The 25,880-nt window shown below is 41.8% G+C and overlaps 2 long non-coding RNA genes across 2 annotated transcripts; one reads left to right on the top strand and one right to left on the bottom strand.

The window, feature by feature from the left end:
- Window positions 1-16,464: 16,464 nt before the first annotated feature.
- On the bottom strand, window positions 16,465-18,978 carry LOC149920132 (uncharacterized). Its single transcript, XR_016466944.1, has 3 exons — window positions 18,897-18,978; window positions 17,334-17,477; window positions 16,465-16,709 (listed from the first exon to the last, which is right to left on the bottom strand). It is a non-coding gene; the product is annotated as an uncharacterized LOC149920132 (long non-coding RNA).
- Window positions 18,979-20,377: 1,399 nt separating this feature from the next.
- On the top strand, window positions 20,378-25,336 carry LOC149920133 (uncharacterized). Its single transcript, XR_016466966.1, has 3 exons — window positions 20,378-20,631; window positions 23,148-23,264; window positions 25,272-25,336. It is a non-coding gene; the product is annotated as an uncharacterized LOC149920133 (long non-coding RNA).
- The last annotated feature ends 544 nt before the right edge of the window (window positions 25,337-25,880 follow it).

A 25,880-nucleotide genomic window follows, 5' to 3' on the forward strand; every position in this document is an offset into this window, starting at 1 on the left:
ATCATTTAAATATTCTGGGTGAATCAATTATTCGTGGAGAAAATATTGAACTTACACGACATCTTCTGTGTGTTTAAGTTCTCTAAGTGTTGCCATTTATAATCACTTCATCATCCTTTTTTCAGGTGACTAATTATAATAAAATATATTTAATGCATAAAACAGTATGAGATTCGTTTTTATACATTCATTTAATTACTTTTTACTGTGACAAATCACATTGTTGGAAATGTACTAACAGATGGGGTAGATTTTAAAGTTGGTATAAATTATGACTCCCTAATTTTTGCAAGTGTTGAAGAATTTAATTGTCTCCATTCAAATTTTTGGCTTAACTCCTGTGGTTTGACTTGTTAGGATTCCAGACACGCAACACAAGGAGCAAGGAATTTCTGGACTGCGCAGTGTCTTTTTGAGGGGAAAAAAAAAAGAAAAAAAAAAAGAAGAAAAAAAAGAAGACGAAGAAGGAAAGAAGGAAGTTAAGACAAAAAGAAGGTCTGAACAGGAGTGCTCAGTCTGGTCTATTCCAGAGCAAGGGTGAGGGTGTTGAAGTGTTCTCGCTGAATAGCTCTGCTTGTTAGGGGCAGGACTCTCCTGTTTTGATCAAAAAACCAGGTGCAATTTTAAAAGGCTCATAGTGGGACCCCAATCCAGGAGTTGGTGAAACTCAGAGCATAAAATTAGATCTTGGGTACCTCTGCCTGGCTGTGAAAAGTAGCATAGCAATAAAACACTTTGAGACCTTCCCTTCCCTTCCCTTCCCTTCCCTTCCCTTCCCTTCCCTTCCCTTCCCTTCCCTTCCCTTCCCTTCCCTTCCCTTCCCTTCCCTTCCCTTCCCTTCCCTTCCCTTCCCTTCCCTTCCCTTCCCTTCCCTTCCCTTCCCTTCCCTTCCCTTCCCTTCCCTTCCCTTCCCTTCCCTTCCCTTCCCTTCCCTTCCCTTCCCTTCCCTTCCCTTCCCTTCCCTTCCCTTCCCTTCCCTTCCCTTCCCTTCCCTTCCCTTCCCTTCCTTCTTCTCACTTTTCTCTTCTTTTTTTATCCTTTTCTTTTTTTTCTTTCTCTTCTCATTTTTTCTCTTCTTTTCTCTTCTCTTCTTTTTTCTTCTTTTCATCCATTTCCTTCATCAAAGTGCAAAAACACACTCCCATGGAGAATGTATGAGTTCCAGCTGCAACAGCTGTTTCTTGCCCATTTGTGCCTTCTGTCTGTCAGACTCCCATATTCCTTCAGATATTTTAAATGTGTATGTTTGCAAAGGGAATCTTTAAGATTTCTCTTCTCCTAGCTTTCTTCTCCAGCCCCCTCTAGCCTGCTCAGTGGCAATGTCACTCCAGCAGCTCACCCTCCCTCTCTTGCTCTTACAAAGCAGATCTTCCCACAGCCTGGAGAGATGGGCCAATGTGGGGAGTGATATGTTTCTCACCCACTGCTCTGAACCTGTTGCCATGATTCTCAAATCCTTCCCTATCATCCTTTACAATATGTTATTCCTTCTTTAGTATTTGTTACTACAAAGCCTACCCCTGGTGCTCTTTGAGAGAAAAATTTCTTCCTTATGTCTAACCTAAACCTCCTCTGGTACAACTTGAGGCCATTTTCTCGGGTCCTGTTTGTTGCCTGGGAGAAGAGGCCAAACCCCTTCTCATCACAACCTCCCTTCAGGAAGTTGTAGAGTGTAATAAGGTCTCCTCTGAGCCTCCTCTTCTCCAGACTAAACAATCCCAGCTCCCTCAGCTGCTCCTCATAAGACTTGTGCTCCAGACCCCTCACAGCTTCACTACCCTTCTCTGAACACGTTTCAGGGCCTCAATGTCTTTCTTGCAGTGAGGGGCCCAAAACTGCACACAATAGTTGAGGTGCAGCCTCACAGGAGCTGAGTACACGGAGATGATTACCTCCCTGCTCCTGCTGCCCACATTATTTCTAATGCAGGCCAGGATGCCGCTGGCCCTCTTGGCCACCTGGGCACACTGTCGATTCATGTTCATGTCGGCTCATGACTATCGACCATCACCCCCAGGTCCCTTTCCTCTTCACAATCATCCAGCCACTCAGCCCCAAGCCTACAGCGCTGCATGGGGTTGTTGTGGCCAAAGTGCAGGACCTGACACTTGGCCTTGTTGAACCTCATCCCATTCACCTCAGCCCAACCATCCAGCTTATCTAGATCACTTTGAAAGGCCTCCCTACCCTTAGGCAGATTGATGCCACTTCCCAACTTACTGTCATCTGCAAACTTACTGAGGGTACACTCAATCCCCTCATCTAGGACATCAATAAAGATATTACACAAGATGGGCCCCAGTACCAACCCCCTGGGGGACACCACTTGAAACAGGTCACCAGCTGGACTTAAACCACTACCCATTGTGCACAGCCCTCTAGCCAGTTCCTTACCCAAAGAAGAGTATATCTGTCCAAACCATGGGCAGCCAATTTCCCCAGAAGAATACTGTGAGAGACCATATCAAAGGCTTTGCCGAAGGCTAGGTAGACTACATCAACAGCCTTTCCCTCATCTACCAGTCTGGTCACCCAGTTGTAGAAGGAGATTAGGTTGGTCAAGCATGACCTGCCTTTCATGAAACCGTGCTGACTGGGCCTGATGCCCTGGATGCTACGCACATGCCGTGTAATCTCTCCCAAGATTATTTGCTTGATAATTTTCCCTGGTACCGAGATCAGGCTGACAGGCCTGTACTCTCCCAGATTCTCCTTATGGCCCTTCTTGTAGATGGGAGTCACATCAGCAAGCCTTCCATTCTCTGGGACCTCTCCAGATAACCAGGAGTGCTGATAGATGGTGGAGAGCAGCTCAGCAATCACCCCCACCAGCTCCCTCAGCACCCTAGGATGGAGCCCGTCCGGTCCCATGGACTTGTGACAGTCCAGATGGAGGAGGAGCTCTTTGTCTCCACCTGAATCACCGGGGGTGTATTCTGCACTCCATCCCAGACTTCCAGATCAGGGCATAAAGTGCCCTGAGGATAACTGATCTGCTTATTAAAGGCAGATGTAAAGAAGGCATTGAGGACCTCAGTCTTCTCCTTATCCTCAGTGGTCACATTCCCTGCTGCATCAAGTAAAGGATGGAAATCCTCCTTGGTTCTTTTCTTACTGTTAATATATTTGTAAAAGGATTTCTTATTCTCTTTTTCTGCAGTGGCCAATCTGAGTTCAAGTTGGGCTTTTGCCTTCCTAACTTCCTCCCTGCATACTTTAGCAGCTTCCTTGTAATCTCCCCTTGGGAGTCGCTTCTTAAGGGTAAAGGGGTCCAGGAAGCCTGGATGCTCCTCAAGACGGAAATCTTAAAGGTGAAAGATCAAGCTGTCTCTGAGTGCCGTAAGGCAAGCCGTAGGGGAAGACGACTGGTGTGGATGAGTCGGGAGCTACTGCTGAGACTCTGGGTGAAAAAGAGTCTATGTTCTCTGGAAGAAGGGATAGGCTACTTGGGGAGATTACAAGCTGCCCATAGAATGCCTCATCCATCTCTTCATCCTGATTAGGCAGTCTATAACAGACCCTCACCAATATGTGGCCCCTACAGGCCTTTCCCCTGATCTTTACCCATAGACACTCAACTTTATCATTCCCAACCCCAAGCTCTTCAACATCAAAACAGTCTTTAATATAAAGGGCCACACTACCATCCTTCCTTCCTCATCTATCCCTTCTGAAGAACTTGTAGCCATCCATCACAGCACTCCAGTCATGGGAGTGGTCCCACCATGTTTCGGTAATAGCAGCTAGGTCAGAGTTAACCTGCCTCACTGCTTCCAGCTCCTCCTGCTCTTTGCCCATGCTGAGTGCATTGGTGTAGATGCATTTCAGCCGAGTCATCTGCCTCACCCTCAGCTCAAGCACCATTTCCCTAGGCTCACCTCTTGTGAACCCTGTTTTGTCCCCTTCCCCCGTGGTAGGTAGTTTAAAGCTCTTTCAATAAGCCCCATTAGCTCCTGTGCTAGGATTCGTTGCCCCCTTTGAGATAGGTTGGTTCCATGGATGGACAACAGGCCAGGGGCCCAGAAAACTGCCCCATGAGCAAAGAATCCAAAGTTTCTGCTTTGACACCAGACTCTGAGCCAATTATTCATTACTCGTTCTTTCCAAGCCTGCTCCGTGTCCCTCACTGCTCCTGAAGATACAGAACAAAAGATCACGTGAGCTCCTGCTCCTTGAACTAAACGCCCTAAACCCCTGAACAACTACAATACATGGACAACATCATTGTGTGGGGCAACACAGAAGAGGAACTTCTTGAGAAAGGTAGAAAACTAGAAGAATGAGAAGCTTGAGAAACTAAGAAAATGGCCACCCATCAGAAGCCTGCAGCTTAATACAGTACTCATGATGCTCTTCGGACTGACCAAGCTTAACTGCCCAAATAGCTCTTTACACTGGGGAACATCTGGGCTCCTTGATTGGGTGATGATCATAGGAAGGTGTCAATGGGAGAAAAATGGCCAGTCCATTTCTCAGAGGAAGTTACTGAGCATGACTAAACCAAGTGATTCCATTTATCCCATCCTGAAGTGATGCCTCACTTTCATGGCAGACATGTGCTTGGTACTTTTTTTCCCTGTTTAGTTCAAAAATTTCCTTGTAGAAAGTTCCCAGTGTCTCCTCATGCTCTTGTGACTTGTGCTCACATTCTCTGAATATGGCACAAACGGGTTGAGGATTGTGCTTGTACTCAAAATGAAATAGAGATATAATTTACACTGATATTTTCTGGGCTTAGCACTGCTAATTTCTGCTTGAGAAACTTCATTTCTATATAGAGTACACACAATACAAGTATGTGGAATAAATTCCACTACACGTGCTATTCTGTTTCTGTAGACAAAACTACACTAAATTAATGAGGAGCATTAATGGATGTTATCAAGTCCTCCGAAGTGATTATGGTCATAGAACTGTGGCTACAGGACTATGCTTATAAGACTAGCAGGCTGTTTTTTCCATGCCTGACTGTCTTGAACTGGTATTAGGGAATTTGAAAAACTTGGACTTAGAGTTTGGTTTTGAAAGTTCATCTGATTCAGAGATTAGATAGTAGTGCTATACTTTCTGTAACCATTATCTCATGATTTAAATGCTCTCTGTTTTACATTATCTAATGATTTAAGTGCCATAGATATCTTTGTTTGACATCCAATATGAAATAATCAACTAGCTTAGTGTAACATTGGTCCCATCAATCAAACTTCCTATTCCTTCCACAGCATTGTTAATGAAATGTAGGGAAGAAAGCCCACAGACCTGAGTATAGCATTAGAATTAAGGAGGTGAAAGATGACATTTCATTATTCATTTTTTGTCTCTGAGTCCTACTACTTGATTTCAACATAGAGTCCAGAATAAACATATGCCCAGAAAATGCTTTATAAATCCTATCACATTTTTCCTAACAATTATTTGCTTTTAAACTGATTTGCCAGTAATATAGCAACATTCAACAGACAAGAAATGCACTATCTGTTTTAAAAATATGGTGGCCATCATAATTCTCTTTGAGTGCGGATCCTGGGGGGGGGGTCTTTGTCCCCATATATTCATTGTGATGAGATGCCTCAGCCAAGGCACCAGGATGGGTAACATCTTGACAAAACAGCTTGTTGTTCTGTGTGGTAATACTGATAAACTCTGTTGTTAGAATGGAGCTAAATATGGACATAATTCCTCACGATTTTGTCTGACTGATTTGTAGGTGAAGGTGGAAATTTGTAGATATAAAGCTAAAATACTGTATGGACGACCACAGAGTTGTTCTGAGGCCTCATTAAAAAATAATATGCCAGTAAATCAAAAATGAATCCTGCACAGTTCCACAGTCACATAACAGAACTCTGAAACAAGCAAAACGGGCAGGATGGCAGATGTCTAGATTATCTGATCATTCACATTGCTCTCAGCTGAACAAAGCCATCAGGGCATGAGACCTGCTGGTTGGGGAGCCAGGTAGGCAGTTCCAAGAGGCATCGGGAGGTCGATGGACAGGAAAAGGAGCTGGGGCAGAGGAAGGCCCATGGCGCTCTGAGGAGCCATCAGTCAAGACTGGGCTGGTGTTTGTTTTGTAAGTTATGTTTGGTGAAGTTAATAATAAAGGCAAACCCCAGGAGAGGCACAGAGCTGGAAAGCAATCCTGTTTGCAAGCCTGCTGTTCAAAGCAGAGCAGGGGCTCCAGCTGCTTGGAGAGTCACCTTTCTTTGAAGCCATCTTGAGGTGAAAATTTCAGCCCTTTGTGGAAGCGGTTAAAGCTTTTCTAATTCCCCTTTAATTTGGGAGTACTCAGAAAGCTCTCAGCATTTTTGCAGGTAACTGGCAAGCTCTTTGCCATTCTTTAGTGAGCTCTTTTCTTTTACTAAGAGATCAGGATTGAATTATTGTTAATATACACAAAAGAGGGGCATTAATTAATTCTAAGGAGAAGAAGATATTTAACCTATTCTTACAATTCTCACCTGAAGTACCTAAGCCCTCATCTGGGACTGGATTCTTTTAAGAATTTTTCAGACGATCATGCAGTCTTTTTCAATCAGTCACACAAGTTGCATTTGATGCTGCACAAAAAGCCAAAGTCTCTGCTCTAATGCATTGTCTCAATACTCTTCTACAGCACAGGCAACTTCATCTAGCCAGCTGTAGTGGAAAGGCTTGTTATTACTGGTTTTCTCCCCTCAGAAGATTTATGTGGTATTAAATAGGCTAAAAAATGTGTCCTTTTTGCTTGTGAAGAAGAGGGACACTATAATAGGTTCAGACTTCTTTGTGAAGGAGTCAAAATGTAGAACCAAATTCTGAAAAGGTTTTAATTAACAGCTTGGTTTTGCCAGACTTTTCTCGTGAAGAACTAACTTAGCTTATGGACTATAACTCCAAAAAAGAACTATTGATATGTTAATTGTATATGATTATGAATGGTTATTTATGGCATTGGATCTCTCTGCTAAACCAATTATGCTCTATTTGTGAGATTTGCATTATACTGCATCCATGGCATTTAATTAAACTTCTATTTCTCTTCTTTCTTTTTGTTTCTTTCTTTTTGTTTTGCTTTCCCAGCCTTAAATACATGATAAACTATACTAGTCACTCAGTGGTTAAAGCTGAAATCAGCTATTCATTCTACTGCCCATGTGTACATCCTATTCCACTTCCGCTGCCCAAAAAATCTTAGCTGTGTCCCCTTAAATGTTAATTTACCAGCTTACCAATCCCAGCTCAGTGAGATTTGACATTCATATCTTACATAGTTCTACAGCTAGGCTGATCAATCACTCCAATTCTACTGACGAAAACCATTTTTCTATATCTTAGTGAGTGTTTAAATATATTTGTATAAACATAAAGGGGATGTTTAAAAACAGCATAATGGCAGTGCATGCTGTAGTCTGAGTGTTTCTTTTGGTCTCCTTCTGCCAGTTAATAAACAGAGCAGAAAGTCAACTGCATAACCAATGCTCTAATTCAGAACATATCAAAAGGTTTGTGTGGGCGAGGTAAATGGGTCTGATAGCGCGTCAGGAGCTGGCTGGATCCCTCATTTGCTCATTCACAGAAATTTTAATGTAGAACTAATTTTCAAGTAGTTGAATTTTTGTAAAGAAAATGAAATCCTTAAGGGGACAATTTAGCTGGAATCCTTGAAACACAGTTCAACATGGATTGCCTTTTCACAGCTGTTTCATGTGAAAAAGGATCTTACGTTTTCATTCCCTTGACACCTGCTTTCTCTTTCTTTTCTGCAAGTGTATTACAGTGAACCTATTGAAAGGGCTGACGGGTTAGTAGAGAACGGGGATAAATGATGATACAGGACACACTTTGTTACTTGAAACTTGTTCTGCCTCCTTCTCACAGTGTCAGTGCCAAAATGCTGGTTTGGGGCTTTCTGTGGTGGAAGTGTCCAAAAGTGGGGGTATAGAGAGGTATAGAGATGCATATTCATCCTCCTTACAGCCCCTTGTGTGCACTAGTTGCTGTATTACTGGGGCAGAGTGCTGAGAAATTGAGAGTACAGGAGCTGCTCTTCTGGTCCACGTATATATGCATAGACATGCACACATACATATGTGTGTACATATAATTCCACCATCCCTGCTCAGTCAGTGACAAACAGCACAGAGCTAGCTCTTCAGTTTCAGAAAATAATAATATCCTCTTCCTGGGTACAATGCTATTCATCGCAGCCTTTTGCCAAATAACAGGCCTAAGTGGCCTGGAGGTCTTTCTGTGGACACTATTCCCTATTCAGTTTCCCACAGAACATTTTGAAATATGCCAGTCTTAAAATATTTTACATCTTACTTAGAAAAACTCTCACTGGCAAAATTCGGCTCTCAGACCTCCGTTCTCGAAGAACCTGAGTCACTTCTGTCTCAGCTGAAGTCTGGACAGAAAGCAGTTTTGGCATCCTGCATCCTAAGTGCCCAAATTAAAAGGTTAACAACACAAAGCAAGAACAATTTAAAGCTATTTTCTGTGTGTGATCGCTGGGATGGGAGGACATACTTGGAATAATTGTATCAGAAAGGAATCTGTTTAATTATGTTCCCTCTACTGTTACGCATTAGCAAATAAAGTAGGGCAGCAAGGAGGCATTTATTCAGCCAGTTTGCTGGGGCAAGTACAAAAGTGTTTATCGTGACATTGGTAAGGGAGCCATTGCTAGAATCCAGTTTGAGGTAGCTGAGGAAAAAAAAAAAAGAGACGGAAAAAAAAAAAAAAAAGCGAAACAAACCCAGCTCTTATTTCAATTGGGATAATTTGCAAGTACCCAAATCTTCTGTTGTGTGAAAGGTTTATTTTACGACACAGAACCTATAGTTACTGCACCCCAAATGTTCTTTTTTTTATGATTATCTAAAGCACAGACAAATCATGAAAAGACAATTGTACACTTTCTTGTGTCGCTTTATGGGCTTTAAGTGCCTACAAAAAAGGATTCCTTATGCTTTAATTTCTCTTTATTTTTTTGACTGTAAAGACCCATGGGGTAAATGCCAGTCCCACAATCCTGCAGTTATATGGTTACTGTCAGCCTGCTCAAATGATGCTTCCTGTTCATTAGGCGTCCTTTCATCTGACAACAATGTACTGGCTTTGCTGCAATTCTTAGTCAACGCCCATCTCTTCAATAGCCTGTGAATAGTATTAAATAGTGTTTATGCTAGCTATTGTTGCCTTTTGTGTGGTTTGTCTAATTCACAGAGAAAAGTCTGCTTTTGTGGTCTAAGGCTGGCTACGTCATGGCACGCCATGTGCCTTCTGATGGGATCCATTCCTGCTGAGTGATAACATTACAGGCCTGAACTCCTTTGCAATACAATCCAGCATTCTTAACACAGTCAATACACTCACAGGCAATCTAGTTTACTCTTTATATTAAGAGGTTTAGGGAGACAAAGCTCATCTAAATACCTGCTCCTGAAACAAATAAGAGGAATTCAACTGACTTGAGCGTGTCTCCCCAGCTCACACACAACCCCACAACGAGCACAAAAAAATCAAAAATTACAAAATGCCAAAACTGTACAGATAATGCCCAAATAGCCCAGGTAGAGACATTCTGCATACAAACATGGCACATTTCAACAAAGAAGGTGGCATCATTGTCCCCGGTTATTGTGCAAGATGAGGCTTACTACTGGAGTCAAAGCAGCTGCTTTTCTTTGCTTAAACTACTCACAAAGGAGACGGGATATTGCGTGGATGATTACATTATCCCGTAGCTCAGGAGCCTTTGCAGGACAGGTACGTCGCTGTGCCTTGAAAGGGCTTTTGATGTAAGCAGATCATTAGAGGCTCAATGTGTAACTGATCCTTCCCTGTCTCCGGCTTTTGGTGCATCTGGGTTATTCTTGTCTAACCCTACGCTCCCTCTTGTAGGTATCTAAAATCTTTTGTTCTCCTCCCTCCTTCCCTCCCCCTGGCCTCATCCCTGCATAGCTTAAGTTGGTTACCAGGTTTGCCTTGGGAAGCGAACAAACACGTACGTACAAATACAACTGGAAGGAGAGACTTGTGCTGCTAAACAGTGCCATTTGTCTGTCCCAGGAGCTGTTACCCTCCGTGCGTCACGCTTTGAACAAGATCAAGAGTAGCTTTTGACAAATATGGCAATGAGAAGAATGCACACAAATAGTAATTATTACTCTGTAGCTGCTCAAGCTATAATACCCGACATGGCCAGAAGCAGGGGACAGGGTGGGGCTGGGAGTAGGTGGAGGCTGAACTTTGTTCTCTGTGCATCATCGGAGAGCACTGCAGATTATCCTCCTGATCAGCATAACGAGAAGGTCCTTCAGACCTGCTCTTCTCTGAGGTGTTATGGACCACATCCACAGAGACACTTAGGACTGCGAAGCTCCTGGCAAACAAGAGGCACTGAGGAACAGCCACAGGTGGTGTGAACACAGATTTCCACACCAGAGCTAGCTGCTCTTTCAAGTCAGCTGGAAAAGGCTACTTAATGCATCCTCTTGGTCACCTCTGGCATCAGTATTGAAATGCACCTTACAGAGCCTATTTCTTGCCACTGCTAGTAGTGAGTGGGATAGCCAGCCCAGATATGGACACTCAAGTTTGGAAAGATGAATCCCACCCATATGTACTCAGTGCTTGTGTGGATGCAGAGCTCCACATTCCCCTGTCCTCCTCTCCTACTTGAGAGCTGGTTCTTCCAGATAGATAGCACAGAAAAAGCATGAAGCCCTTAATAATTCCCTTTTTTATTTTAAAGCTTCTGAGTGCCTCCAAGCTATACAGAAGGCAGTCATTCTTTCCATCTCAGAGTGAAAAATGAATTTAAAGAACGTCTGTCATAACAACATAAAAGCATTTCCTGAATTACAGCCCTGACTCCTGAATGAAGGTGTTTAACTGAAATGAGTCAGTGCAAGTGGAAAACCTCGTTGCCAAAAACCAAGGAGGAACCTGGCAGTCCAGAGCAGCTTCTAGGTAAGAGCATTTTCCCCTGTATGCAGAGCACTGTGATACAGAAACACACTAAGCAAACTTGACTCACGTGGAGCCAGTCAACAAAAGAGAACCTATGTCCTGCACGCATTTTGTGTCCCATTTGGTTTGTGAGTATGAATGAGGAGGGCTTTGAACACTGCCTTTGACAGAAGGCATGGGAATGAAGTAGTGGTGTCAGAACAGCTCATCGATTTTGCAGGACACATCCAAGATGTACATTATAGTTTGGAGGAAGAGTACTCCATTTTTAAAAGGTAATTTTTCAATGTGCTGCCCGTGTTTATGCTTTTGTGCAAGTTATAATGGTTTCATAAACATTTTATGTGATCAGCACTCAGCAATACTGGGGAAGCTGGCAACTTTGACTAGATTTTACAGATACCAACTTTTTTGCCATTAATACTTTTTTGCCTTTCTGTTTATATTCCTAGATTGATTTCCAATAGTTAAAATTTAAACAATAAACGCAACCTTCGTTTTCAAGTCTGCAAATAGGACAGACAATGTATGCAACCTCCTCATTGATTGACTCTTCTGTTTTTATAGATTCATCCTCTTGAAAGAATCATTAAACACCAGGGGAAATGATTTGTTGCCATTGATTACATGACATACTGCTCTGACATACACAGTTTTTATATCTAAGTTATTAATTATGTTGTTAATGTAATTTGCAGACCGCGAGATAAATCATTCAGCTTCTGACTGGATATTACTAGATACATTGCATATATAAATACATCTTTGGGTGGGAAGGGAACTGCTACCAAGAATAATAGATTAGATGGCTACTAGTTTGGCTTATAAATCATTATGAGTTAAGGAAAACTTCCTCTGCCCATTTATTTTATTATCTTGGAAATGCTGAGTCTCTCAACATCTCTGTTGTTTATGCACTACAGTGATACACATAATCACTTCATTTCAATACAGAGGAAAGACTCGCAATTGTTCTATTCATACTCTAGTCTCATTCTCTCAAGAATTTCACAGTTTAAGGTTAATAAGCTACAGGACACAGAAAGCCAAGCTTAATTTGGGACTTCCCAAAGGCTTCGCTGATTTTTTTTCCCTGTTCTGGTGTAGGTTACTTTGCACTGGCTTAATTCTCTGCAACTTTTTTTTTTTTTTTTCCCCCAGCAATGATTGCCAAGAAATTAATTATGACAGCCGGTGTTGTGAATGCGTGCCGTTGTTGTCTGCTGCCACTAGCGACAGCCTTCCGTGCTTCAAAGCGGAGGTCTCTGCATTTGTACCAACAAATCGTTTCTAAAAGTTCCTCCTGTTTTGTCCTTGGTTTCAACAGGTCTGGCTCTTTCCTTAGTTTCCGAAGGGTTTAGCAGCAACTATTCAGCAGTTACCCTGGGAGCACACTGCAGATTATGCATGCTTGCCTGACATTTGACAGATGCCCTTAAAAGGCCCAGTTTCCTTTTCATAGAGGCCAGGGGGTCGAGGAGGGTGGAGGGCCAGACACATTTTTGAAGTGAGTGACACATGTTTAAATGTCAAGGTGGTCTTACTGAATCGCTAAGCACAAGCCTTACACATTGAAACCAAGACTAGGTGTGAAATGTCCTTTTTAGTTAGAGCTCAGAATTCACATCTTTTGCTATTGTTGAACCCAGAGATGACATAGTCCTTCATTTGCAGGGGGAGCTGTGTGCTGAAGATTAAATTTTGTTCCTAGTGTATGCTAAGGTTCCTTTGAAAGTCTTTCCACGAGATGAAGAGTGAATAAAACATGTATTTTAACAGGTACTGCTGAAAGTGTGGAGCTCCAAGAAGAAACTTTTCCCCTCTGCCTGCATGGTTTTGTCCATGCGACTTGTTGACTGGGTGATGGGGAGCAGAGCTACAGCCACAGCTGAGATACCTGCACAGAGGACGGTTACTCATTTGACTTCCTAAAAGAAAAAACAATTCTGCAGCCCAAGGTGAATCCAAACACCTTCGTTGTTTCCTTGAGTGTATTTCTATCTTTAGGAAATGTTTAGAGTGCCAGTGACAGAGCTTGATTTGATGTAGAGAACATCAGCATCATGGTTGAAATTTTTCACTGTTGCAATCACAGCATTCGCAAACTGAAACAAGGAGGTGACCACAAAGAAGGGAGTTGCTCCTGGTTTCAGAGCAGCACATGCATCTTAGAACAGTCCCAGCTGCAGGCTAGGTGAGCAGCAGTGCACACCTCCACCTCTGCGCCTTCCTTTGCCCTTAGGGTCAACCAAAAGGAAACTGCGGTGCTCAGACATTTGCGTATGCTTCCAAATTTCTGGTGTGGGTGATCAGGGGTGGAGATGGGAGCAAAATGTTGTGTGTTTCAGGAGGTAAAATGTGGAGACCTTGGAAGTCAGTAGGTACTTTTAGAAAATGGCCAGCACTATTGGCTATCCAAATCCCTTTTAAAACCAATAGAAGAGTTGCTGTCATCACTGGCGATGCAGGTTTGAATCCTTCCAGCAGACATTGTCTGTTACAAATTAATTCATAATTTCAAAGTATTGCACATTAGTTTCATGCTCTGTGGAGCCAGCAGTACCAGCTGGAGTAAGGAACGGGGCAGAAAGTCCTGGTTCAAGGTTCAGCATGCAGCAGTCCCTACCAATCTCAGACCTGATTTGTCTTGAGAAGATATTGCCAATTATGTCATGGTATCTGGAGGTAGATGGATATCTCCTTGGAAGGAAAAAAAATGGCCTCTATTATTTTGACTTGTCATCTAAATTGAATTTGAACTCAGCTCTCTAGAGAAACACGTCCACTGCATTAAACAACTGGGGGAATTAATGCTCTCATCGATCCTGCTCATCATTACAGATGTGTGTGCTTGCATCTGCATCTGATTTCTTCTACAAAGGAGTCAAAACATGGGCCCAAAGGGTCAGTGCATGCTGGTCTCTCCAGCTGCGCAAAATGAGGATAGTCCCACTATAGGTCTCACAGTGCCTCTGGGTTCATTCTGATGTAAGTGACAGAAGAGGTTGAGTCACAAATGAGATGCAGAAGCAATTGGCCGTTATTAGCTTCAGTGACTCCTTTTAAACATAAGTGGAAACAGGAAAATGAAAACATCATTTAAAGTTGATGAACATGTTTAAAAATAATATTATCAAATATATTTCAATACATTTAAAATTCACTATAGATTTGAATGACAGTCTCTGACAATGGTCTCTACAACATGGAAGTAGTTACTGTCTATCAGATGATAAATGCACACTTTGAAGGACTTTTGCCTATACTATACAGTGTAAGCTACAGTCATATATCCATTGACTGCATCCTGAGTTGTCCACTTGCACACCCTGAAGCAAAGGCCCTTATTTATGTTTGTTGCATCTCCTCCCTGGAGAAATGTTTTCATTTTTCCTGGTGAGTTTGGTTAAAGACTCTTGGTTTTAATTTTGGCCTAAATTTTCTGCTTGCTCTTATATGGAATAGCTGTTGGGTTTTCTATTTTTTGTTTGTTTGTTTCTTTGTTTGTTTTTTCTTAAAAGGATTACAGTAGACATCGGTTAAAATGCATGAAAATTTGTTCGAGAAAGCAGGGTGCCACCTTTATATATCACAGTTTAAACCTATAAATTGACTTTCTGGCTGATAAAGAGGACAGGAGGCAGGTGAGCAGAGAGGAAGGAAGAGCATCCTAGGAGCGATGACAAAAGGTGCTGGAAGGATCCCAGATTATCAGCATAATGTAGGAAGGGGGTGGAGGACAACATGCTAACGTCCTTTCCTGCCTGAAGCTGGTATAAAGGCCTTGGTGGATGTGGGGAATGACTCTAAGAAAACATAATAGTGGGGAAAAATAAAATAAAATTGAAAAGCACAGGAAACTGAGGAAGATAGACCGTATTATTTAATTCCACCTTAAGTCTGGCTAAATTATTTATTCCTATTATTTTTTCTTATTCGATGATGTCAGAGCTTCACTCTAAGGCTTGAGAACCTTAAGTTCAGGGAAAATCTATTCACAAGCTATTTTCTAATGCACCTTGAATTACTGCTAAGAAATTAAATCAACCTCCAAACCTCCTGTAGCCTTCTCTTCTTCCCTCCCTGTGTACTTCTCTCTGAGGAAGTAGTGAGGCAAACAGAGTGTTGTCTGCTAATAAAATGCACATAGATAAAAGACATAAAATTAACATATCACTAGATTATAAAATCACAAATTCTATTCAGTTTTCTGTTCTGGTAGCCTCTCTGTCAGTTATTAATTTGACCTTTGCAAACACCCCTTGCAGTTCGTCACATGGTTATAAATCAGCTATGCTTTCAGAAGTGCACACAAATCTCCAAACTACCAAAATATCTCTGTAGTGTATAGACAAGCACTCAAATGCTAGTAATGCACTTTAAAGTCTATTGGTATCCCTAGGCTGAAACAGTGCAGATTTGCCTAGAATTTTGTGGCAAGCTTGGAGTGCTGCTGGAGCCAGACCAGATCTCTTGCTCCTGAACCACACTCTGCTCATTGCAAATTGCCTCATTCTCTTTCATTCCCAATATACAGTCTTAAATTTCCTTGAGGTAATGCTTGTAAATTTCAGGATTTCCAAATGGCAAGTAAAAGAAGAGGGTAGAGGATATTTTTGAGAATTGTGTAACTCACTGTTTCTAGATTTTCCTGTCCACTAAGAACAGATCATTAAAATTTTATCTAACAGTAACCCGGAGAAGTAAGTTTTCACAGAATCACAGGATAACTTTGGTTGGAAGGGACCTTAAAGATCATTGAGTTCCAACCCACTGCTGAGGACAGGGTCACCAACCACTAGACCAGGCTGCCCAGAGCCACATCCAGCGTGGCCTTGAATGCCTCCTTTTAGTTTAAAGCCATTCCCCCTTCTCCTGTCACTATCAGGCAGTGTAAAATGTTGGTCCCCCTTCTGTTTATAAGCTTCCTTCTAATACTGGAAGGCCATAGTGAGGTCTCTTCACAGCATTCTCTTCTTCAGACTGAACAAGTCCAGCTCCTTCAACGTTTCTTCATAAGAGAGGAGTTTCTACCTTATGATCATCTTCATAGCCCTCCTCTGGACCCGCTTGAACAGCTTCACATCCTTCCTGTAGTGGGGGCCCCAGACCAGGGTCCAGTACCCCAGATGGGGATTTACAAGAGTAGAGAGGGACAATCACTTCCCTTGCCCTGCTAGCTACCACTCTTGCTCTTCTCTATCAACCCATCATTCCAAAGGACCTGCTAATAGTTCCTGCTGGTTGCAACCTACTGTGCTATAGAGGAGCCTTGGAAATTTGGATGTGTGGTACTTATTGTGATTGTACAAGTGGTCCAGCCCTAAGAATACAGGCAAAACTCCTGTTCATTTGGCTGAATATGGGTGGCACTGAGGTAGTGACTTATGGGTTCTTGACAAGTGGCTTGTAAGCCTCATAATTCAAATGCATTTCAGCATTTCCTATAGCAGGACCATCTGATTGCCTCCTATGGCACAAAGACAGGCTCTGCCGAGTCCCGTATCCACACATGAGTGCAAGAGGCAGCTTTGCACCATGAGAATTGCTCCATGCATATGCACCATCCCTGTTTTGTCTTTTGCCTAAATGCAAGGATCCGGCGTAATGAGGCACCTAAAGCTGTAGATAGGTACCTGCAGACACCTCTGTACCTTTCCAGATTTGCCAAAGAGGCCTTCTGCCCCAGTGGTGTTACCAGCTTTCTGAAGCATGTACCCCTTTGCCAGCATATGAGGCCATTCGTCTTCCTTCAAAAAAAAAAAAAAGTTGCAGAACAGTTAACAGTTACAGCCACAGCAATAGCTCTGAGAGGAACTGTTGACATCACTAGTGTTTACAGATTAGAAAACATTAGTTCCGTGCAAATTACACTTAATTACTCTTGTAGGATAATAATTATTTTTCATTAATAGAGTCCTAAATCTCTGAAAGCCTTAAATACTGTATATCTCATTATGTTACACAGTACAAAACCAGTGAAACCCTTTCATTAATTCATTAATGATTAGTTGGAAAAACAATGTGACAGATTATTATACATGCCACCAAGTACTATTAGTACACTGATATACACAGCTTAATTTAGAACTTTTATATTAGAGTTTAAGTTCTTCAACCATGGAAATTGAGTAGAAAATGACTATCGAGATAATTTTCATTTGATGTTTTTTCTTAAACCACATTTTGTACCATGTACTCATTACACAGTTCAAATTGTGACAAAAAAAAAAAAAATGCCTTTAACACTGAAAGACTACTGTTGGTTTTTTGTTGATGTTCTTAAAGCCAGCTATCATTTAGTTAATTGATTTCCAGTAGGGCAGAATGTCAAAATAAGCAGTGATGTAACTTTTGAAAATGGTGAAACTCACAGACTTTGTGCAGGCTGAATATGCTCCCAAACCCCGCTGGATCAGCAGCGTGGAGGTGAAGAACAAGAGCCCTCCTGTATGGTAATGGAGCTCTGTGTCTGTGCACCTAAATCAAGCTTCTACTCCTGGACTTCCACACTCTCCCTGTGTAAAAGTGTCAAGAAAAGCACTTAAATGTACGTGAAAGTTGGTTGAAAAATAGCACCTTATCAGAGGGAGAAAGATCAAATGAGAGTATGAGTCTTGTTCTCTGCATGCCTTTGTCACTAGTGGAGGTAAATGGGTATACCTGGTATATAGTGTGTCCTAATATACAGTCTGGGGTAGGTCAGATAACTGGCACCCTAAAAGTTCCCTTATTCCCAGTAACTCTACCCTGCAGAAGTACACTTTAGGGTAGGAAAGCTGGGACCACATGCAGATGACCAGACTTCCCACCATAGTGTCTATGCCAATTCAATTATTGGCATTATCAGTACACTTCAAATGACAGAAGAAAAAGATGCACATATTTCTGTCTGAATGGACCCTCATCATAATCAAGCCATAATTAAATGCTGTTGCATTATTACATTATTTTTGTAAAATCTACAAAAAATATGGAGTCTAGCCATATCTTATGTCCCTAATGTCCCTAAATGAAGGCACTGGAAATGCCTATTGGCAAAGCAGATGAGTTGCAGGAGATCCTGCAGTAACTTCTTTGCTGAGGAGTGCTCTTTTTCTATTCTTAAATTGAGAGAAGTGCTTATATAGCTTGTCTGCTTAAATAGAATATTATGGGAAAAACACACCAGCATAACCCTTGGAAGGAACTGTCTTCCTTTTCCATCTCAGTGTGATATTGGGTGGTCTTTGGTGGTTGCAGCATTCTACTCAGTTGTGCCTCTACTGAATAGGGAGATCCAGTTTCCCATTAAAAACTTAGTCAAAACATAGGCTTTCTATTCCAGAAAACAGTCTAACTTTTTGGAATATGCTTTGATTGCACTGCCATACTAAGTATAAAGAAATTATTACGCTTGAGTCGTTTCTTTAAAAGAATTTTTAACAAGTAATTTTTTGGAAATATTTTAACAACTTATTGAAAACATGTCTACCATTCCACTCAAAAATTTGAATGACAAAGTGTAATACAGGAAAACACTGAAAAAACAAAATCAGAATTTGATGGCTTAAACAAGTCAAAATTTCAACACTTGCATATAGACACACAACTTGCTGTTGTGTGCCTACAAGTATTTTCAAATTTCCTTGTCTCTATTGTCCAGTAGAAAGGTCTCCCCTCAGTAATATTTTGTATTCATGATGTTATTCAGAACAAGCATTTTCACACACTATAATGAGCTGGATGTGAAAATAGAAGACATGCACTTAAGCAACAAACAATGCCATTTTCTCCATCCCATAGCAAGCTGAATACAAAATAAATTTCATTATTTGTTTCGTTTGTGTCTTTTGGGGACAATAATATATGATAAACATCATTAATGCCTTACATTGACATCTGCCTGTGGAAGACTCAGAAGTCAGTCTTACAACAGAGTTTAAATTACCACTGACCTTCTTAAAGAGTCCCAGACTGTGGCTTAAAACATCAGGTGTGGGGATGTCCCTGTAGGCCAGCAAGTCTTTGAGAATCTTTTTTAATACTCCTTGTAAATCCTGAGGATGTACAGAAAACTTCAGTTTCTGCGATGCTTTATAAACCACAGGAATATAGTTAACACATTAATAAGGGGGGAGGGCGGGAATAAAAGCTAAACAAACCGTAGGAACAATCCAGTTCCTGTCATCTTTCTTGATTTTTCACTTAGTAGACTTCTTTATGGATTAAAAAACTTTTTTTCTTTTTCTTCTTGTAAAGAGTGTTCATTGAAGCTTGGCCAATAGATGGTATCACCCTTTCCAAAGTCTATGCTGTGGGAGGCCTATGGAAGCATATCTGCTCAAGGCATTCATGCAAATTATTACTTACTGCCCTATATGCTCATAAATTAATAGCTTCTCTGTGGATGAAAAACAGAAATTAGACAACCATTAAGGTTGAACAATGTATAAAGAATATTAAATATTAATATATGAAATGAAAAAATATTGCAAGAGATATGAATAGATATGCCAGGAGCATAACAAGCCAAACCTAGGAATGTAAATAATAAAAACATGTTTTCGGCTAGATATTCTGGATGGTTTAGTATTCAAATTAAAGTTTGTTTTCCCATTCAAGAAAAACAAAACAAAAAGTATTTACCGTTGTTGCCTTATTTGCATGAGAGTTCATTTTCCTCCTGTGAACAGAAACAGATCTTTCAGCTGAGGCCAACAAGGATAGAAAGGACACTTTCTCTCCAGTATGTTTTTAAAGTAGCTTTTCAGCGAGGTGTGGATGGCAGCTCTGCAAGTTCAAGAGCAAGAATACTCCTCTACAAATTTAAGTGCTATTTGAATGAATAATTGCGAATCTAGCTTGCGCATTTTAATGGCTTGTGTCGCAGTAGCTATAAAATTGAAATGGCAATCGGATGAAGAGTTTACTTAATAGTAGGATAAGGTTGCCTGTTGCTAAAGCACTGCGCTCACTGCATGTGTCACTTGTCTCTGGCAATGATGACTCTCGTTAGAGCCCCATCAGAGCTCCACGACCTGTCATTTCACATGGTGAAGCAGCTGTAAACAATCAGGTTTAAAAGACCTGATTTCTTTGTGGATCCAAGTTAATTTTTGAAATCCATTATATTCTGGCCAGCCTCAGCCTATTTCTGCTAATTCTGAATTAAATTCTGCTGTTCTGTCCCTGTTCTGTTACTGCAAACGTGGTCTGTTTGAGTTTTGACTTTGAATGTAACTTGATTCAGGCCAGTTCTTGGTTCAGCCTCCTGTTATGTCCGTAAGAGTGCCAAGTGCACCCATTAGAAATAAAGATTTAGCAAAACATTTAACAGAGTGTGTCCTTCCACCTGTGGATTATACCGTCTCATATGGCCATTATGATGTTCATATCCAAGAGCTCGTAGAATCTTAGAATCCTTAGAATTGGAAGGGACCTCTGAAGGCCATCTAGTCCAACTCTCCTGCAAAGAGCAGGGACACCACAGTTCCAACAGGTTGCCCAAGGCCTGATCCAGCTTCGCCTTGAAAGTCTCCAGGAACGGACTGTATCAGGAGACACTTCTGATACTTCTGAACCTCTGGTTCCACACCAGCGTAAAACCTCAGCACAAATCCTATCAAGATACAGCAGCACCACACTTTGAAATTGTGTACCCAAAATTGCACGGGCTTCAGTTCAGTTAAGGTACTGAATTTGGGCACTCCCCATTCTGTGGGCTGTTTCGTGGGATTCAGAGGAATGAGAAAACAGTAAGAAGCAATCCGGTATATTTGGAGAAGGCAGAAATTTTTTCTTAGAATTGTTTCTCAAGACAGACCCCAAACAGTACTTGGAATAGAGGTATCCGAGGATTTCTGATCCAGATATATGATTTAATCAACACACACACATGTTCAAATATGACTTACCTGATAGCACACCCTGACGAAAATGATTAATTGCTAAAGCTTTTGATTAATATTTACCATGGAAAAACCTTATGCACATCATAGGAAGAAAAGTTCTTAGTCTTGCCCAAAGTTTGAAAAAATCTGAATCCTGACTACATTTCAATGCTGGCAGGGTTAATATTTCAGAATGACTGCTATGTTTTTATAAAACACAATAAGCACATAAGGCAAGATCCAATCCTTCTTAAGGCACCTGGGAATAAAACTGAACTGCCATAGTGCTTGGGGCTGCATCCAATATTGAGAAAATCCAAAATAGCGTTGCGCAACTGTACTATCAGACATAAGGTCAATCAGGTTCAGCTCCCTTCATTTTAAAGAAGGTGGCATCTGTTACCTACCTCATGTTTTAGTAAATAGTCTGTTTTTTATGTGACAAGTGCAAACACAGATACAAATTAATGGGAAAAGAAAAGCCCCAATTGTCCATTTGTGTCACATTGCAAACTGCTGGGTAAAAAACAGCCCAGCATCATTTAATCATCCTGTTTTCCCTTTCCTTTTTCACTCATTACATTCATTACTGGTCACAAAAGACTGCTCACAAAACAGCTAGTGATTTTAATTTAATGCATCCTTTCTAAAACCTGCAGGGAAATTAAAGGAGGGAGCAACCTGGAGAGGGCTGGGGAGTAGGAGGGGGGAACTGGGCTTGGCACATCTGAAGCTTTAAATGCTAATAGTCAAACATTTCCCAAATAGATCTGAGCTGACCCTAAACACACTGGGAGGGTTTAACTCATTAGTTTGCAAATTGAGTCAAATTGACACAAGGAGTTTTCCTTGCAGTGCCTTTAAATCTCTGATGGAGACTAGTGAGTGACCTCTCAATCTGACAGGCCAACAGTTGCCAAACCATCTCAATATCACAAAATCCAATAAAACAAAACACCATGGCAGATCACCAGGGACTGGTAGATTTCATCCCCCACATCATGCAAAAGGTTATTGTCTCCTCCTCCACGTAAATTTGCAAGCATCACTGGTTTTCAAAAGGATGACTACATAAGAGAGCCATAACCAACAAATCTAATCAGGACAAGGTGTAATATTTGGGAATACTAATTGAATACTGCAAAAACCCAGTGGAGCACAGCTCACCAGGGGGGCACCACTCCAACAAGCTGCACCCTTTCAAATTATTTCATATCAGCCACTAAAGGGCTTTGCTTGGAGATTTGCTCTTTGTAGATTTATTTCCTGATCTGTTGAAATCAACAAAAAGTCTCCCACTGACAACCTAGAGTCTGATGCCTCCAGGGTGATAGGAGAGAAATGTGCACCATGAGGGATGATGAGATGGACTACACTGGCATTAGGACAGCCTAGGACAGGACACTGGAGGAATGGGATTTAGCTACCAGAAAGGTGTTCACACTCAAGTGTCTGCTCAGCAGTGAGGTACCCACGCTTGCAGAGCCCAGAGATCTGCTAGGCTGCTCAGATGGAGATGACTGCACCACCAGGAGCACCTTCAGGCCCTCCAGTTGGGGCTCCAGCCAATGCCACAGCACGCAGATCCAATGCCTACCACTGGGAATGGAGTGAGCATCCAGGATCTTGGTTGCTGTTTGGCACAGCAGGTTGCAAAAAAATGCATCACAACAACAGTGCAGGAGTTCTACTTAGTTTTCGGAAGTAAAATCACAGTGATCTGGGCAGGGGAGACGATTACAGATGTCTGAAAAAGTTGTGTAAATGTTAGTTTAATAAGGCTGATTTGTCCAAAGCATACAGAGTATGCAAACAGTGCAAAATGGAAGCAGACTATCTGTAGGTAGACAACACTTTCCCACCTTACAATGAAGTCCAAAGTCTATCTGTCTTGGCTTACAAGTCACTTGGCTTGAAATTAGGTCTGAGAGTTTTTTTTCTCATTGGAAGTGTGATTCTGATATTGTACTCAAGACTCTCTGAAGGATTTCATCTGTGTTCTCAAACGTTCTGCTCCCTTCTACCATGAACACGTCTGCTGGGATGTCCTGTCAAGTAAGTCGCATGTTTCTAGTTAAAGAGTGACACACTTATAACCACAGTGAGAATGAAGGCAAAGTAAGCCACGCAGCTCTTTTGGCAGACCATGTCTTAAAGTGCAGCCTGTTGAACACAAAAGAGAAAAATATATCCTTCAGAAATATTTCTCTGCAATCTAGCGCTAAGGATATGGATACAGGAACTAATTACTGATGGGATGCTAAAGTGTGAAAGTGCCTCAAAGCTGTCTTGCTTTAATTGCTCTTCTTCCTGCAGTAAATTCTCCAGGTTGGCATTTACCCCTCATTTACTTGCTGAAGAGGAAACTCTCTCATGTGTGCCTCATGGTAAGAATTTGTGCCCTGGCAGCCATGGCAAGGCAGCAGACTTGCAGTAAGTATATGCCTCCTCCTCCCTCGCAGTGACTTGGTTGTGTGGCCATCCCATAAACCTAGCATATTTAAAAACAGGGGCAGTGAGCTAGGTCCAGCAAAGGATGTCAGCACTCCTGTGCCTAACTGCCTTCCTGGTGAGGAAAGCAGGGCTGGAAGCTCAGCCGCTGCTGCATCCATCCAGCAGTCCCCAGCTTCTCTTGGTGGCAGCTTGGTGTTGCCTCGTGGGTGACAGCCCATTCCTTCAGTGCTGTAGATACAGCTGTCCCATTTAGCTTGCTTGACTGTTTCCCTACCAGAACTATTCTGTAGTGCAACCTGGTTTTGCTGTCCTGTCTTGAATTCTTGTTTCCTTGGGGAAAAAATAATATAATAATACAATTATCTGGTCAATTTTTTCCTCCTTTTTGTCAAAACCTAAAAAACATGGAAGTCTATAGGAAACAACATGTTTAACACTTCTGCCTTCTCTGCATCACTGCTTATTTGCTCTGGTTGCCTTTTGCTAATGGGTGCTATACTTCCCTTTATTCTCCTTTTATTTCCATTGTGTTGAAGAACCTCTTAAGTCGCCTCTTATGTCCCTTGCTAATTGAAATGCGTTTTGTGTCTTAGCTTTTCTGATTTTATCTCTGTCATATAACTCTCAGTTTGGTGAGAGAATTTTAACAAGGGGGTTTCCAAGAGGCTGTGCAGCTTCTCCTGCCAATGCAGCAAACCATTGTGTTGTAAACACATCCCGGGCTGCCTGACAATTGTGGGTTATTGTGTTCCTCATACCAATGACCCTCTATAGGGAGAGAGTGTGCAGAAACGTTGTGCAAACCTTGTCTTCTCATTCTCTAGTTTGTCCCTTTTTGTTTCCTTCTCACACCCGCAGCGCCCAGCTCTTGGATAGCTTGGCATTGCATGGTCCCTTCCTCCCACCTTGCTGTGAGCCCTCCCTGCTGGAACACCTGAGGCCTCCTCTCACACTTGTTGCTCTTTTCTGCTCTGTTGCCATCGCTCTGATACCCGGCTTGTCAAACAGCACCTGGTATAAACACACACTTTCAGATGTGGTCTCATGCTTTCCCAGCTGCTGCCAAAGCTTATCTCCAGGTCCAATGCTGCTCAGCTCGAGCCTTGGCTCACATTCAGCAGCGCTGCAGCTTTGTCAGGATCCTCTCTCACCCCAGTCACCCCAAACCTTCCTGCCTATGCAAATACTCTCTGCCGCCCTTTGCTTCAGTGAGGTGCCCTCTGTGCATACTTGCTTCCATTTACCTCTTTCAACTCCAGGCATTTTAGGATAAGGACTATTCACCAGGTCTTCCTGCAGCAGCATTCCTCGCATTAGGGCTGCCGTATAGCAAGCACTGTTAATCTGCTGAGTGCTGCACTAGAAATGCTGCCTGGCTTCCACGGCTGAGAGAAGCTCTCAGTGTTTGAAAACCCACTTCTCCACACAGACTAAATGAAACCTGCAGGAAGAAGCTTTTGTATGAGCTTTTAATATTTTAGACCTCCAAGAGCAAGAAAGAGCTGGGCCCTGAACTCTCTCTTTGCTAGATAACTCCCTACTAGTTCGACAAAAGATAACCCTCTACCAAGGACACTGAACAAATTCTTGTCTAGCTTTTAATGGCTACATCAGCCCTGGCAGCATTGCTCAGCCCCCAAGTTGCTTGAGTCATGGCCCCATGCTAACCCCCAATAGGGACTGAACATCTCTCCCTGCAGTCCCCCCTCTCTCTTCTGACCTACTGCAGCATGGCCCTACCTAGAGGCCTGCTCTGAACAGGACAGATGCCAGCACCATGATGACCGGGGACATTCATGGCCCCTCACGTAGATGATGAGACTCGAGAACACATGGGTTTGATTTCTACCTCGCTGGAGAGACAGGAGTTGGAGTTGCAGGGTTAGGTTCACAATCATTATACTTTCCACCCAACAGAATGTCCTGCTGGGGTAAAATGCCTTGCTAAATAATGGCGGGGATAGCTTATTTTTAATTGTTTCACAGGAGGGAGAGCGGAAAGCGGGAATGCAACATGCAAGAACAGCTTCTGTGGTTCATTATTTGTGGCAGGTATTTTTGAATAAACAAAACTTACCAAAAAAAAAAAAAAAATCTGTACACATTTAACATCTGTTATCTCTTTTCTAATCCTTTAAATCCCTTAATTTACTCCAAAGTTGTTTAAATTGTTATCAACTTCTTTTGAGGGCTCTACATCTTAATCACAACTATATGACAAATATTTGATGATACAGTATGTCTTTGGCAAATACTTAGGACTCGAGCGATAATACCAAAATAGAGGTTTCGTATGATTACAGAGACTAAGGGATTAGAAATTAGATTTAAATGGGTCCAAGGGGCAAATTCAAAGACTTCAAACATCTTTTTAAAAACAAGATGCCATGGTTTAAAAAAAAAAAAAAGGATGTCTAAAATGAAGTTGCTGATGATCTCTCCTCCAGAAAAATTCTATCACTTCATCAAGCTTATTTATTTATTTAAACTGCCTTTGAAGCTCTTTTATATTAAGAAAAAAATCAAGTTCAACTGCATACATTACACAAGGGGAAAAATAACACCCATGTAAAACCTCAGTGGTAACTTTCTCTT

The sequence above is a fragment of the Phasianus colchicus genome, chromosome 1, assembly GCF_987193195.1.
Source record: "Phasianus colchicus chromosome 1, bPhaCol1.hap1.1, whole genome shotgun sequence".
Lineage (NCBI taxonomy): Eukaryota > Metazoa > Chordata > Aves > Galliformes > Phasianidae > Phasianus > Phasianus colchicus.